This window comes from Triturus cristatus, chromosome 10 (genome assembly GCF_964204655.1).
Source record: "Triturus cristatus chromosome 10, aTriCri1.1, whole genome shotgun sequence".
In the NCBI taxonomy this organism is placed as follows: Eukaryota; Metazoa; Chordata; class Amphibia; order Caudata; family Salamandridae; genus Triturus; species Triturus cristatus.
In genome coordinates, this window is record NC_140593.1 from 587,868,585 (window position 1) to 587,883,097 (window position 14,513).

Consider the following 14,513-nt stretch of genomic DNA (forward strand, 5'->3'; position numbering starts at 1 on the left):
CCGCCTATACCACTTCTGCCCAGAGTGCTGAAGATCAGGCGCGACTGGGCCCAAGTCATCTTAGTGGCTCCAGATTGGGCACGAAGGTACTGGTATCCCGAGCTACTCAGTATGTTGACCGATCCTCCGATACGTCTGCCCCTTCGGGAGGATCTTCTGTTGCTGCAGCAGCAGGGGATGGTCCTCCACCCGAACCTGTCCAGTCTCCACCTCCATGCGTGGAGATTGAGCGGCGACAGTTGATGCCATTTGACTTGCCTCCTGAAGTCTGTGATGTGATTCTGGCAGCCAGGCGTCCCTCCACAAAATCGGTATACGCCTGCAGGTGGAACAAATTTATGGCATGGTGCACAGCAAAGGCTGTGGATCCCCTTTCCGCCCTTCTTTCTGAGGTTCTACTCTTTCTTCTTTCTTTGGCCCAGCAGGGCTCTGCTCTGGGCACCTTGAAAGGTTATCTTTCTGCAATCTCGGCTTTCTTACGGCTTCCTGATCAGCCTTCTCTTTTCAAGTCCCCTGTTTCGCGTTTTCTTAAAGGCATTACTCACATGTTTCCCCCTGTCCCCTTCGTAATGCCTCAGTGGGATATGAATCTTGTCTGGACCTTTTTGATGTGCGCTCCCTTTGAGCCCCTTCACAATTGTCCACTTCGTCTTCTGACTCTTAAGACTGCTTTCCTGGTTGCTATCACCTCGGCTAGACGGGTGAGTGAGCTCCTGGCTCTGTCATCTAAGCCTCCCTTTCTTTATGTTCATCCGGACAAGGTTGTCCTCCGGACTTGTCCTTTTCTTCCGAAAGTGGTGACCCCCTTTCTCAGCGGGCAATCAGTCACTTTGCCCACCTTCTTTCTGCCTCTGCATCCTTCGAAAGAGGAAGAGAGGCTCCACCGTCTGGACCCAAAACGTGCGCTGTCCTTTCATTTGGACCGCACCAGACAGTTCCGGGTGGACGACCAACTTTTTGTTGGCTACGTAGGTGCTAAGAAGGGGAGAGCCGTACACAAACAGACCATCTCACGGTGGGTCGTCTTGTGTATAAAAGTTTGTTACTTTTTGGTGAATAAGGACCCTCCTGTTGGGCTGAGAGCCCATTCCACCCAGGCCACGGCGGCGACTACTGCCCAGGGACGGGGAGTTCCCTTGCAGGACATCTGTCAGGCGGTATCGTGGGCCTCACTGCACACGTTCGCCAAGCACTATTGCCAGGACAGCCAAGTCCGGAGAGATGGCTTCTTTGGCCGTTCTGTTCTCCAGGACTTTCTGGTGTGATCTTGGTTCGCAGACCCTCCACCAGGGTTGGTATTGTTGGGGTATCTATTCTAAGGTGAGGATCTAACTAACGTGTTTCTTTCAGATGAACAAGTTACTTACCTTCGGTAACGATGTATCTGTAAGAAACATTAGTTAGTTAGATTCCTCACCGACCCACCTATCCTCCCCGCTCTGCGAACCGACATCTAGGGTTAAGGTCATCCTGTTCAGGGCCCTAGACTTTTTGGCAACAGTGTCGGTGACTCTTGCATGGCTCTGTGTTCCTGGCGCGGAATGCTATGTACAAGAACTGACCGCTCGCGAGGGCGGCGTCTAAGTACTCCGTCATTCCATCGCACGACGCCAACGACGGACGCGGAGTCGCAGATGACGCCTAGCGACGCGCAAGGGGTATTGCTACAAAAAATCTTTCCGGATCCAGCCTGACGCCTGGGGATATTCTAAGTTGAGGAATCTAACTAATGTTTCTTACAGATACATAGTTACCGAAGGTAAGTAACTTGTTTGTCACGCCAAACCCTCACCTCCGTCTCGGGGACCGCCCTAGCGCCCCTGTCTGCTCTGTCAGCTGCAGTGCACGCAGTTCACACAATGCTTGGCGCCTGGTTGTCGCCTGCAATCACCAGATCTCACTTCTAAAGCATGGTGGTGAGCAGGGGCCATAATGTAGTGGATGTTTGTGGGTAAGTCGATCTCAGGCCGTACACACCAGTTTCCACACGGTGTGGCTCCTGCCCGCCCCCCTTACGCATTCCTCACTACCGCTGCAAACCCCGCAGGAAGTTTCCTGAAGTTCGGGACTCCAGAAGAGGGGAGCGGACTATGGGGGTGGGTGCGCCTGGTCTGGGAAGTGTACGGGAGCCCAAGAGGCACAATTTTGCACTCATACACATGTTAGTTTCCATTGGGGTTTCCTTTTAAACAAGCAATTGCATTAATTATGTAAGGAGGGAGAGGTTTTTTTTTTGGTAATGCAGCAACTTCCACTACGGGTTCGTCGTCGGGAATTGGGAGCCGAGGCTGCAAGGCACCTGCCTTTCTCCCGAATGAACACTAACGTCCGTAAAAAAAAAAAACACGCCCACCAGTGTAAAAGGGGCGGAGCTTTTAAAAAGAGAAAGACGCGAAAAAACACGGCCCCGAATCCGAAAAAGACGGAGCTTGTTTCGAGAGACAAAGCTCTTCTCCAATGGCTTACCAGCAATTAAGAGGCCAGCCAATGGAGAAGAGGGGCGGGTTCAAGCCCCACTACTAGAAAACATTAAATCTCGTGAGCGAGACTGCAGCCTTCGCTAGCCGAGACCTAAAAAGGACAAAGCCACTAGCCCTATGCTTCCTCCTTTAGCTGCTTCTCCACCACCATCTCTATCTCTACCACCTCTTTCAGCACCTCCATCATGCACTGGTACTGGGGACATTGCACCACAGGGGTCTCTACAATCTTCTATTGGGGATATGATGCTGAAGATGATTCACATCCTCAACCTACAGATCCCTTGGACAACTATGATCGCCATTGTCCTGGGGACACTGACCCTGACCTTTATCCTGCCAAACCATCACCTCCTGATGACTCTTCTTACCAGGACCTTATTGCTAGGGAGGCTGTTTATCCGGTCCCACTACATAAAGACCCTATTTAGGATGATTTCCTATCTTAAATCCTCTCCAATACCCATAGGCATGCTTGGACACATTGAGGATATATTGAAAGACCCGATCTAATAGACATCTAGCCTCAGATTCCCTTATTTGTAATTTCCCGGTCTGTATTTAAGACTTTTGCTTAACCCATGCACGTGGTAGGTGGCATCTGTCTACTCTGCATGACTGCATCATCTGCGTGACCTATAGAGGCGCCACCTCTGCGCACTGACATCCGTTTTATTTACGCGTCAGCTAGCACAGATCCGTGAATGGAGCAGTTTTTGGTGTATAGGTTTTCCACAATGCCGAATAAGACTTTTGTATTCAAACTGTGCGAGGACTGCCATCATGCCATGTCTGTGATGGTTCCACACTTTGGTCTCCGGTGCCTGGAGTTTGACCACAACTGTAAGTCGTGCGAGGACTGCCAGTTCATGGCTCCGAAGGCTTTGAGGGAGCGGCCCCTAAAGCTGCTTGCGGACCGGTGCTCGGCTTCACGCCGTTTGCCCCGGAGGTCTCGTTCTCGAAGTAGCCATGTTGGTCAGGTAAGAGGCATAAGAAATACAAGAAGATGAAGTGTACTTCAACTTCTCCCCATCCATCGGCTGACGTGACGGAGTCTTGATGCTCCAGGCCGTGTTCTGCGGAACATGTAACTGGGTCGGCTCCGTGCTTCCTTGCCTTTCCTGGAGCCGTAGCGATCCACGCCCACCTTAAAGAATTCTATGATGCCATGTGCCTTGTATTTGGGCAACCTGACCCTCTGTGTGTGCCTTTGGGTCCTGGAGGCTCAGGGGGCTCTATCAGGTTCTGCGCCAGTGGCTCCGGCGCCAATGACTCATAATGGATCAGTTGGTGGATCCAGACCGGAGCCGGTTGTGCCACTGTGACCTTTGCCGACGTCTACAACAACTCATGACGGCCGCATCATCCCCATTCCTCTCCTCGATGACCCGGATCACGCCTACTGACACAAATTCTGGCACCAACGGCACCCTTGGGTCCTTAGTCTGCTCCTCAGCCTTATTTTTAAGGGCTAGGAATGATTGTGAGGTGTTGCTGGACACTTTACAAGACCTGGCTGAGCACGAAATGGACTGGTATAAGGATTTGGGTGAGGCCAGTGTACTGGATACCTCTTCAGATTCTGGCCTGCTTTCTCCTTCTGTGGCTACAGAGGAGGGAGCTTCATATGGAATGGTGGTGAGAAGGGCAGCTGGGGTCCTGTTCAGCTCCTTTCAGTCGAGGTCGAGACTAACATCTTAACGGAGGTACTGCAGCTCTGTCTCCTCCTCTGTACTGCTCCTGCCTTTCAGTGAGGCCTTGACTGATGTCATTCTGGGAACCTGGTCCAGGCTCAGCACAAGCGTTCCTCTGAATAGGACAATTGCCCACTGGCCTGCGCCGGGTGACCCAAAATTCCTCACTAACCACCCTACCCCCAACAGTTTGGTGGTTCAAGTCTCAACCTAACAAGGTGCGTTCCCTTCCACATCACCAGACAGGGAATCCAAGAGGCTGCAAAGTTGGGGCAAGAGTTTTTTTTTTTTTCTTCCGCCATCCTTGCATTGCGATCTGAATACTGTGTACCTATTGGGCCATTACGCCCAGTCCTTGTGGGGAAACTGTTGCGCAAGTGCTGCCTCAGGTCTCGGAGGAGGCCCGGGCAATTCTCTTCCAAGCCGTATCAGACAGGAGATGCAGCATAGTTCACCATTCGTTGTTGGCTTGATGCCACAGACTCACTGGCCAGAGCGATGTCATTGATGAAGGCTGTTCAATGCCATACATGGCTTAGAACTTCTGGCTTTTCTGGGGATGTCCAGGCTTCCCTTATGGACCTGCCTTCTGATGGCACCCGTCTCTTCTGGAGACCAGGCAGACATGGCCCTGGAACACTTTTAGGACTCATGGGCTATGATCAAGTTCTTGGGTCTCATTGACCACCTGTCTGCTTTTCGCCCCTTTCATGGCCACAAAAGTGGCTTTCAGCAGTTAGTCATGTCCCAGCCAAAAGACTGCGCAAGTTCAGCCTCTGAATGACAGTGGGCATGGTTTCTTTCGACCCCGTGGGTCTGGCAGCCAGGGTAGTCTACTTTCCCCTGCAGCCTCCAAATCTTCCTAGTCCAGCCCTTCAAGATTAGCGCCATCACCTCCACCAATGGCAAAACATCACACCATACAGATGGGATCTTCAGATGGTCTGAAAGGGCTACTCCCCCCCCCCTCCCCTCAAACATGCCTTTATAATGTCTCGCTGATGGAGGACCACCTGAACATGATTCAGGAATAAGTCATGACTCTCTTGGGCAAGAAAACCAGAGAGGGTTACGGCTCTAGATGTAGGCTGTGGTTGCTTTTCCTGCCTCTTTCTGATCCAACAGGACAAGGGCGTTCGTCCTATTCTCGATCTGCGAGCCCTCAACTACTAACTCAAAAAGAAAAAGTTCAAAATGCTCAGTCTGCCTCAGGTTCTGTCTGCCCTAGACCCTAGAGATTGGATGGTAGCATTGGACTTGTAGGACACTTATTTTCACATTCTTTGCACCCATCGGCATTACCTGCGGTTTACGGTAGGCCACAAGTACTTTCAGCTAACAGTGCTCCCTTTTTGCCTGACCAGCGCCCCTTGGGTGTTCACCAAGGTGATGGCAATGGTTGCAACTCATCTGCGCAGATCAGGGGTGCCAGTCTTCCCTTATCTCGACGACTGGCTGTTGAAGGCGAGCTCGCCTCAGACTGTCCTCTCCCACCTCCAGTCTATGGCAAACCTCCTCCTTTTGCTGGAGTTCACCATCAACATGCCGAAGTCACACCAACTCGCTCTCAGATGCTCCTTTTCATCAGAGCTGTTTAGGACACAGTGCAGTTTTGGGCCTAAGATATTCAGGCTATACCATTGTTTCAGCCTCTATTGTGGATTTCGTTGAGACTGACTGAGGCTGTTGGGCCTCATGGCCTCCTGTATCCTGATAGTAACATGTCTGATGGCATACATAGGCTCTGCAGTGGGACCTGAAGTTCCAGTGGGCGCAGCATATGGTGGGAATCTGACATGGTCCAGGTCTTTGAGAGAACTGCACAGGACCTGCAGTTTGTGCTGACCAACCCCGAATGGGTCAGAGGCAGACCCCTCCCCCAACCAGATCACACAGTAGTGACACTTGTCCCTCCTGGGATTGGGTGGCCATCTGGGAGAGGTGGAGATCATAGGACTCTGGTCTCCGGTGGAATCCGGACTCCACATCAACTTACTGGAGCTCTGAGCAATTTGCTTGGCATTGAAAGATTTTCTTCCTTCCATCAATTGAAAGCTGATTCAGGTGATCTCTTGACTGCCATACGTGGGGAGTCAGAGGCCGCTCTACTGGTCTTTGATAGAGCGCATCAAGGTGACTGCCCCGGGGCACCCAGACACCTTACATCACCCCAGACATTCTCACCAGGGTTCACTTCTTCCAAGACTAGGAAACTGCTTCAGGTGGCGAGGGGCAAAGTGGATCTGGTGTTCCGGGGCCACACTATACAGATTTTTCAAGATCTCTACCCACTGACCCTTAAGAAGAGGGGAGTCTTGCGGCCAATAACTGAACATTTGCGCAACCAGGCTATCCAGTACCAGTGGGCCCACCTCTTCAGAATGGTCTTCACTTGGAACAGACGGCAATGCATGGTCCACTCTGTCGGAGGCCAGGTCCCTCCTGGGCCTCCCTGGGGACTTCGGCCTCCCTGGGGACTTCGGGGAGGGGGAGGGGGGGGGGGCTCTCTTCTTCCTCCACTCACCTGGACTCCTGGCAGCCCAAATGGCGCACTGTCCAGCAGTGGGGTCGCTCCTGCCGGGCCAAACCCAACTCAAGCCATGGAATCTGCGAAGCCGGACATAATTGCCAGAATGAAGTCAGAGCAGGCGCATTCAATGGCTGACACTTGACTTACACACCCGCACCTGCCTCCCTGTAAACCGCTGCTCGACGGCTCTGTGCATAGCCGCTCACCAAGCAGGGCCCAGGGCATGGCGCCAAAACTGCTATTCTTTATTGATTGCTGTTTTTTTCTTGCACTCACTTTGTTTGCAGGATTGACTACCTAATACTAGTGGTCACCTGAATCGCCTTAGGCCACCCCCGCATACGGCGAGCTCTCCTGCACTGAGGGTTTCACATCATGCGGGTCTGGTATTTTCTCCATGACCCCCTATGGAGTTCATATGGTTGGACCCTGTTAACCCCTTCCCATGCACCTGCGTGCCCTCTTGGTCCCCTCGAGGTCCCCTCTCCGTGACAGCACACATGCTCCCCTCTGGGCCCCGTAGGCAGGTCCACTCTTTGTAGCCGCTACCTAAATGGCTGTTCCTCACACACTGCCCAGCTCACTGACTCTTGGTCCCTCCCTATGACCACCACCCATGACCTTAAACTGCTCTCCTTCAATGTGTGCAAGCTTAACTCCCCTAACAAACGGCGACAAGTGTGGCGTGATCTTACAACATGACTCTAACATTATCTTTTTACAGGAGACCCACTTCCTTCACACAGACTGTCCCCGTATGGCTCACCCCAATTACCAGCACCAGCACTTGGCCTATACAACCAGACTCTTGGCGTCTCCATACTTAGTAAGGGAGGTGTTTACGCAAAAGTCCTTAAACTTACTAGGGTTCCAGGTGGGCGGTATCTCAATCTTATTGGGGGGGGGGGGGGGGGTAGACACCCTGACACTCTTTTGACTTGTACACGCCTAATCAAACACAAGACACATTCATATGCCGCATTCTAGCAGACCAGCTCGGCCCTGGGGAGGGGTGCATCATCATGGTGGGGTGAGGGTATTTCAATCTGGTTTAAGACCCTGCACTCAATATAAATATGGTACATATCCAGGGCACAGTAGCGATGTCAGGGACACCCAAAAAAGAACTTTGTGATGCAGCCCCAGTCAATGCCTGGCGGTACCTCCACCCAGACATGAAGGACTTTTCCTTCTAGTTACATATGTCGTACTCCCTCATCGTTTACTTGTTTCCTCCTACCTGCTTTCTGCACTCGTCTCCGCACAGCTATCAGACATTTCCATTTCAGACCACTCCCACATTGAGCTTACATAGACAACCTTGTGTCGCTTGAACCCCCCCACCCCCCATGCTCCCCACGATGGCGCCTCTCGCCCCAACTTTTAAGAGACCCGTAGGCAAGGCAGCAGTACAGGACGCCATCATAGAATACTTCACGATTAATGCACTACCTGACACTTCCCCCCCTCATGTTCTATGGGACGGCTTCAAAGCCACCATAAGCAGAGCGCTGACTTCCATATCCATAGCTAAGACTCGAGAGGCGCGCCTTCTCGAAGCCAAGCTCACAGGCCCTGCGCTCAGCTCGTTCTACCGCTCGATAGCCCTCGTAAATACTGATGCGAAGCTGTACACCAAAATCCTGGCCAACCGCCTAGAGAACCTCCTCCCTGGGCTGATGGAGCCTAGATCAGGCGGGTTTTTATAAAGAACAGACCGGGCCTGGACAACCTCAGCTGCCACCTGGCTCACATGGCCGAAAAGGCCCAGTGTCACTGCATCCCCGCTCTCCTCCTTTCCCTGGGCGCGGAAAAGGCTTTCGACCCAGTGAGCTGGGCGTTCCTGAAGGCTAGGCTTCAGAATATAGGGCTGACACGGTTAATATTAGTAAAATCATGGCCTCCTACCTGGCGCCTACCCTCCTTGATTCATGTGAGCTGCCAGACTACCCCATCATTCCTGCTGCTCCGGGGCACCCAGCAGGGCTGTCCCCCTTACTCCTTGCCCTGGTGGTGGAGCCCCTCGCTTTCTAACTGCAGTGCTTAGCGGACGTCAGAGGCATCCCTTTCACTGGCCAGGAGCACAAGGTCCTACAATAAGCTATGACCTCCTCCTGGCGTTGACGGAACCTGATACCTCCCTTCCGGCGGTTGTTCACATCTTGCAGGCCAACTAGATTATTGGGTACAAGATGAACTTCAGGCGCTCAACCTCACACTTCCTCCATACCGCCGCCTGCATCTCATGGTGCTTTTCCCTTTTTAGTGGGCCACCCACTCCATACAATATTTAGGCCTCTCTCTAACAAACACCCTATCCTCTTGGATGTAGGCCAACTGGCCACGCCTCTGTGGAATGATCTTAGAAGATCTCCGACGGTGGAAGCCGCTTGACATCTCCTGGCTGGGACGCATTCATGTAGTGAAGTGAATGTTCTTCCCAGGCTCCTCTAGTTCAGTCACTGCCAACTCCCATTCCCGCGGAGGACATCTCTAGGTTGCAGGCTGACTGCACCACCTTAATTTGGAGTGGTAAACATCCCTGCATATCCATGGCGCTCTTAATGCTCCCCCGCAGTCGTGCAGGCCTGGCATGTCCCAACCTCCAGGACTATTACTGGGCAAAACACTTGCGTAATATCTGAGTAGGTGGTGCGGGAAAGCGCAAAACATTGGGCTCACATGGATAGGGTGGTCACCTGTAGGCCACTATGGGACCTCGCATGGTTACCCAAACACTCCCAGCTGCGCTTACGCCAATACCCCGACGCTCAGGGTGCTGGAGATCTGTGATAGATTAGCTATAAGTTGCGGACTGACTACATTCTCATCGCCGAACACTCCAATCTCGTATAGCCCCGACTTCTCCCCCAGGAGTCCTTCCCGGAGTCGACATTGGGCGAATGCAGGCTTCTGCAGGTTCTTTTCCAAGGCCCGACAATCAAGTCTTTCGACCAGTGCAAACGGCTGAAAATATTGATGATGAGCAGATTCGGGCAAGTGGAAGTTCTCACTGGGCCCTTCCCCATCCCTCCCCCCCACAACAATGCTGGGGCCGCCACTCGCCCCCTCTTCGAGTGAAATGTTTGCGTATATCTTGGATATCAGCCCCTGGGAACCCATAAAGCTACAGTCTTGCAACAAACACGCCTTCTTCCCCACCACCCCTGTCAATGGAAATGATCCCAGGACACTTCAACCACCATCACCCAGAGGCAATGGGAACATCTCTGGTAGGAAATATGTACGAACAGAAGCATTGCCCTGCAAGAGGCAGCCTACAAGGTCATGTTTCAATGGCATTACACTCCAGCTTGTCTTCATGCTATGTGCCCATCAGTCTCTGCTGCGTGCTGGCGCTGCGTGCCCCTCTGGGTGACTTCCAACAAATATGGTGGGCTTGTACCTCTCTGAAAATCTTTTGGAAGGACACCTAAGCCACATTAGGGGTATGCTTGGATACCCTATACCAGATGATAATCATACGATTAGTTTAGCCATCTGCCCCTTGTCCCCGGCTGCAAAGACTCATGCAGACTGGTGACTAACGTCACATGACTGGTGCAGCTAAGCAGCTTTTTGCGTGGGCCTGGCGCTCCCCTCCACCGCATCCTGATGCACAACTGTGGCACACAATTGCGCTGGAGCAGCTGAACAAGCTGACACTTACAAATATGAAATTCCAACGTCTCTGGTCACCCCTCGTCCAGTATGCCTCACTTGGAATACTTATTCTTCCAACCTCCAAGGCTACAGGTGCTGCACCTCTTCGATGACTATTTATCGCCACCCACTCCCCCAACCAGCAGACTCGGCTGGTCATGCTTAACATAATATCTCTCCATAAGCAATGCCCCCCCCTTTTTATCATCTTACACGGCTACGGGCCTTGAGGGACCTCCTCATAGAGTTTCACCTGCACCTACATGTAATCTCGATATTGTACTTACTGGACTTATGGGTCCACCATGTGAACCACTGCACAAATACTTCCTACAATTCTTATCTTGGAAGGTTGCATTTCTAGTAGCCATTATCTCACTAAGTAGTGTCCATATGCTCCAGGTTTTAACATTGGAGGAACCTTTCTTCCAACTACATAAAGATAAGGTGGTTCTGAGAACAAACCCATCATTTCTTCCAGAGGTGGTTTAATCTTTTCACTTTAATCAGTTGAACTACCTACTTTCTTTCCACAGCCAAATTCAGTTGTGGAAAGGGCTCTTCATACACTGGATGTCAGAAGAGCTCTTACGTATTATATTGACAGAACTAAACAGTTATGTAAGACTAAAACGCTTTTTTTTTTATTTTTTTGGCCCATTCACACAGGAAAGCCATATCGAAGTTAGGCATTTCTAGTTGGATAATTAAATTCATTCAAACCTGTAATGCCACAGCTAAATGAACTTTGCCCACACTACCTAGTTACACACTACCCCAAAGGTGGGCGCTTCCATTACATTCCTGGGCAATATTCCAATAGCTGATGTTTGCAAAGCAGCTACATGGTCTTCTACCACACACTTTTATTAAACATTGTGTGGATGTATCTGATCAAGACCTCTAGCTGCAGATTCCTTAACTTAGAATATCCTCCAGGCGCCAGTCTGGATCCAGGGATGTTTCAGCAGTACCTCCGGGGGATGGCGTCACATGGCTCCGCCCTGACATCATCCACGCGTATGAGGTCAGTGGAGCCATAAATGTCCCTCCCGGCACGCTGACGTCCGTTTTCTTCGCGCCTGCGACGCGGGTCCAGGAAAAGCAGTTCCTCTGGTCTGTTGTAGTTTTTGGACCTTACTTATGCCTTTTCGCGTCTGGGAACAGTGTGCGATGCCTTCGGGCTTCAAATTGTGTGAGACCTGTACGCGGCAGATGTCCATGACTGATCCGTACGCGATCTGTATGTGGTGGTTGGGTGACCACCATGACTCCGAGGAGTGCGATGCATGTCGGAAGCTGAAGCCAAAGTCCCTGCCCTTCCTTTCCCTTTCACCCTTCCCTTTCCTTATGCCACCCTTCCCTAACACATCCACCCCTACTTCCCCGCCCCTTCCCCTCACTCTTCCAATCCCCTCTGCTTCCATTCTCTTCCCCTTCCCTTTTTTCCCCCTCTCCTTTACCTGTCGCCCTCCAACCATCCCTCTCTTCCCTACCCCCTTCCCGCTTCCATCCCCCACACTCATCTATACTTTTTCCTCTCCACCCCTTTCCCTTCTCCATTCCTGTCCATTTTCACTATCTCCTCTCCTTCCATCCCCTCTTCTTCCTTTCAGTTCCCATTCCCTCTGCTTCATTTCTCCTCCCCTCACCCTTCCTCCTTATTCTTATTTCAACTCCCTTCCAATCACCTTTCCCCTTACCCTTCTCTTCCTTTCCTCTCAACTTCCTACCCGTTGACTCCCCACCCTTCCCACTCCTCCCTTCACCAATCCAATCCCTTCCCATCCGACCCTTCCCTAACCCATCCACCCTTACACCATGCCCCTTCCCTTCCATCCTCTGTCTACCTTCCTCTCACCCTACCCTCCCGTTGCCTCCCCAATCCCCTCACCTGCCATTCTCTTCCTTCCATTTGTCTTCCCCTCTCCCTCCCGTTTTCCCTCTCCCTCCCGTTTTCCCTCTCCCTCCCGTTTTCCCTCTCCCTCCCGTTTTCCCTCTCCCTCCCGTTTTCCCTCTCCCTCCCGTTTTCCCTCTCCCTCCCGTTTTCCCTCTCCCTCCCGTTTCCCCGCTCCCTCCCGTTTCCCCGCTCCCTCCCGTTTCCCCGCTCCCTCCCGTTTCCCCGCTCCCTCCCGTTTCCCCGCTCCCTCCCGTTTCCCCGCTCCCCGGCTATTCCCTTCACCCTTCCCCTCACCCTTCCCTAAAATCACCCTTGACACGCCAAAACTCATACCCACCCTGAACCCTAAAATTATGCTTGGCACCCTGAACCCTAAAATTGCCCATGACACCCCATAACCCAAACCCACCCTAAAACTACCCTTGGCACCCCAAAGCCCATACCCTCCCTGAACCCTGAAATTACCATTGGCACCCCAATACCATAACCATCCTGAACCCTAAATATACCCTTGGCACCCATACCCATCCTGAACCCTAAAATTACCCCTGGTACTCCAAATCCACCCTGAAGCCGAAATTACCCTTAGCACCCCCATACCCACCCTGAACCCTAAAATTACCCTTGGCACCCCAAAACTCATACCCACCCGAACACTAAAATTACACTTGGCAACGCAAAACCCATACCGATCCTGAACCTTAAATATACCTGTGGCACCCCAAAACCAATATCCACCCCCAAACCCTAAATTTACCCTCTGCACCTCAAAACCCATACCCACCCTGAACCGTAAAATTATCCTTGGCACCCCAAACCATTAGCCCCAAACCCTAAAATTACCCTTGGTACTCCAAATCTACCCTGAAGCCGAAATTACCCTCATCACCCCAAAACCCATACCCACCCTGAACCCTAAAATTACCCTTGGCATCCCAAAACCCATACCCACCCGAACACTAAAATTACACTTGGCAATGCAAAACCCATACCGATCCTGAACCTTAAATGTACCCTTATTACCACAAACCCCAAACGCACCCTGAACCCTAAAACCACCCATGGCAGCCCAAAACCCACATCCTACCTGAACCCTAAAATTACCCTTGGCACCCCCAAACCCATACCCACCCTGAACCCTAAAACCACCCATGACACCCCAAAACCCACATCCAACCTGAACCCTAAACTTACCCTTGGCACCCCCATACCCAACCTGAATCCTAAAGTAAACCTTGGCACCCCAAAACCCATAACCACCGAACCCTAAATTTACCCTTGGCAGCCCAATTCCACCCAGAACCCTAAAATTACCCTTAGCACCCCACAACCCATACCCAATCTGAACCCGAAATGTACTCATGGCACCCCAAAACCCAAATCCAAACTGAACCCTAAAATTACCCTTGGCACCTCAAAACCCATGCCCACCCTAAACCCCCCCCCCCCCCCCCAAAACCTTGGCAGCCAAAAACATATACCCACCATGATCCTAAAATTTTCCTTGGCACTCCAAGGCAAAGGATGAGTTGGGGGAATGGATAACGAACTGGGGAGGAAGAGGGGAGCGAGGTAGAGGGGAAAGGGAAGTGGAGTATAGGAAAGAGGAGGGAGCCGGGTCTGTGACGAGGCAACAGTTTAGGAGGGTGAGGGGAAGGTGAAGAGAAGGGAGGGCAGAGAAGGTAAGGGTAGGAGTATGGTGGGGAAGCAAGAGATGGGGATGGAAGGGAAAGGAGGGGAGGGTAAGGATGGGAAGGGTGAGGGTTGGAGAGAGGAAGAGCAGACGAGGGGTAGTTTAAGAAAGAGTACCCTTTCCTTATACCTTCCCTTTCCGCTCTGTCACGTGGTTATTAGAGACATTATCAACATCTTTAACCCCTTCAGCGCGGCGCGGATTACCGCGCCGCCGTGCTGAAGGTTCCGTTCGCGGGCGGGGCTGTGACGGAGCGGTTCCGTCATGCGCACAGCGCAACCGACGCGCATGACGGAACCGCTCCGTCACTCGCATCGAAGGGGTTAAGTAAGCATGAGCCTGGTAGCCATGATGCTACTTTTGCGCACAACAGTATTTATTTTGCACGCCTCTGTTTATGCCTTTCACATGAGAACTCTCTGCTGTGCTCGTTCTCTGCCTGTTCCTGGAGTTTAGCCTGAACATAGTGAGCAAGGTCGATAAACACTGACTTGGTATTCTGTTCTGGTCAGGCCCTAGCACTTAGACAAAACATACCAATGCAGCTGTTCCT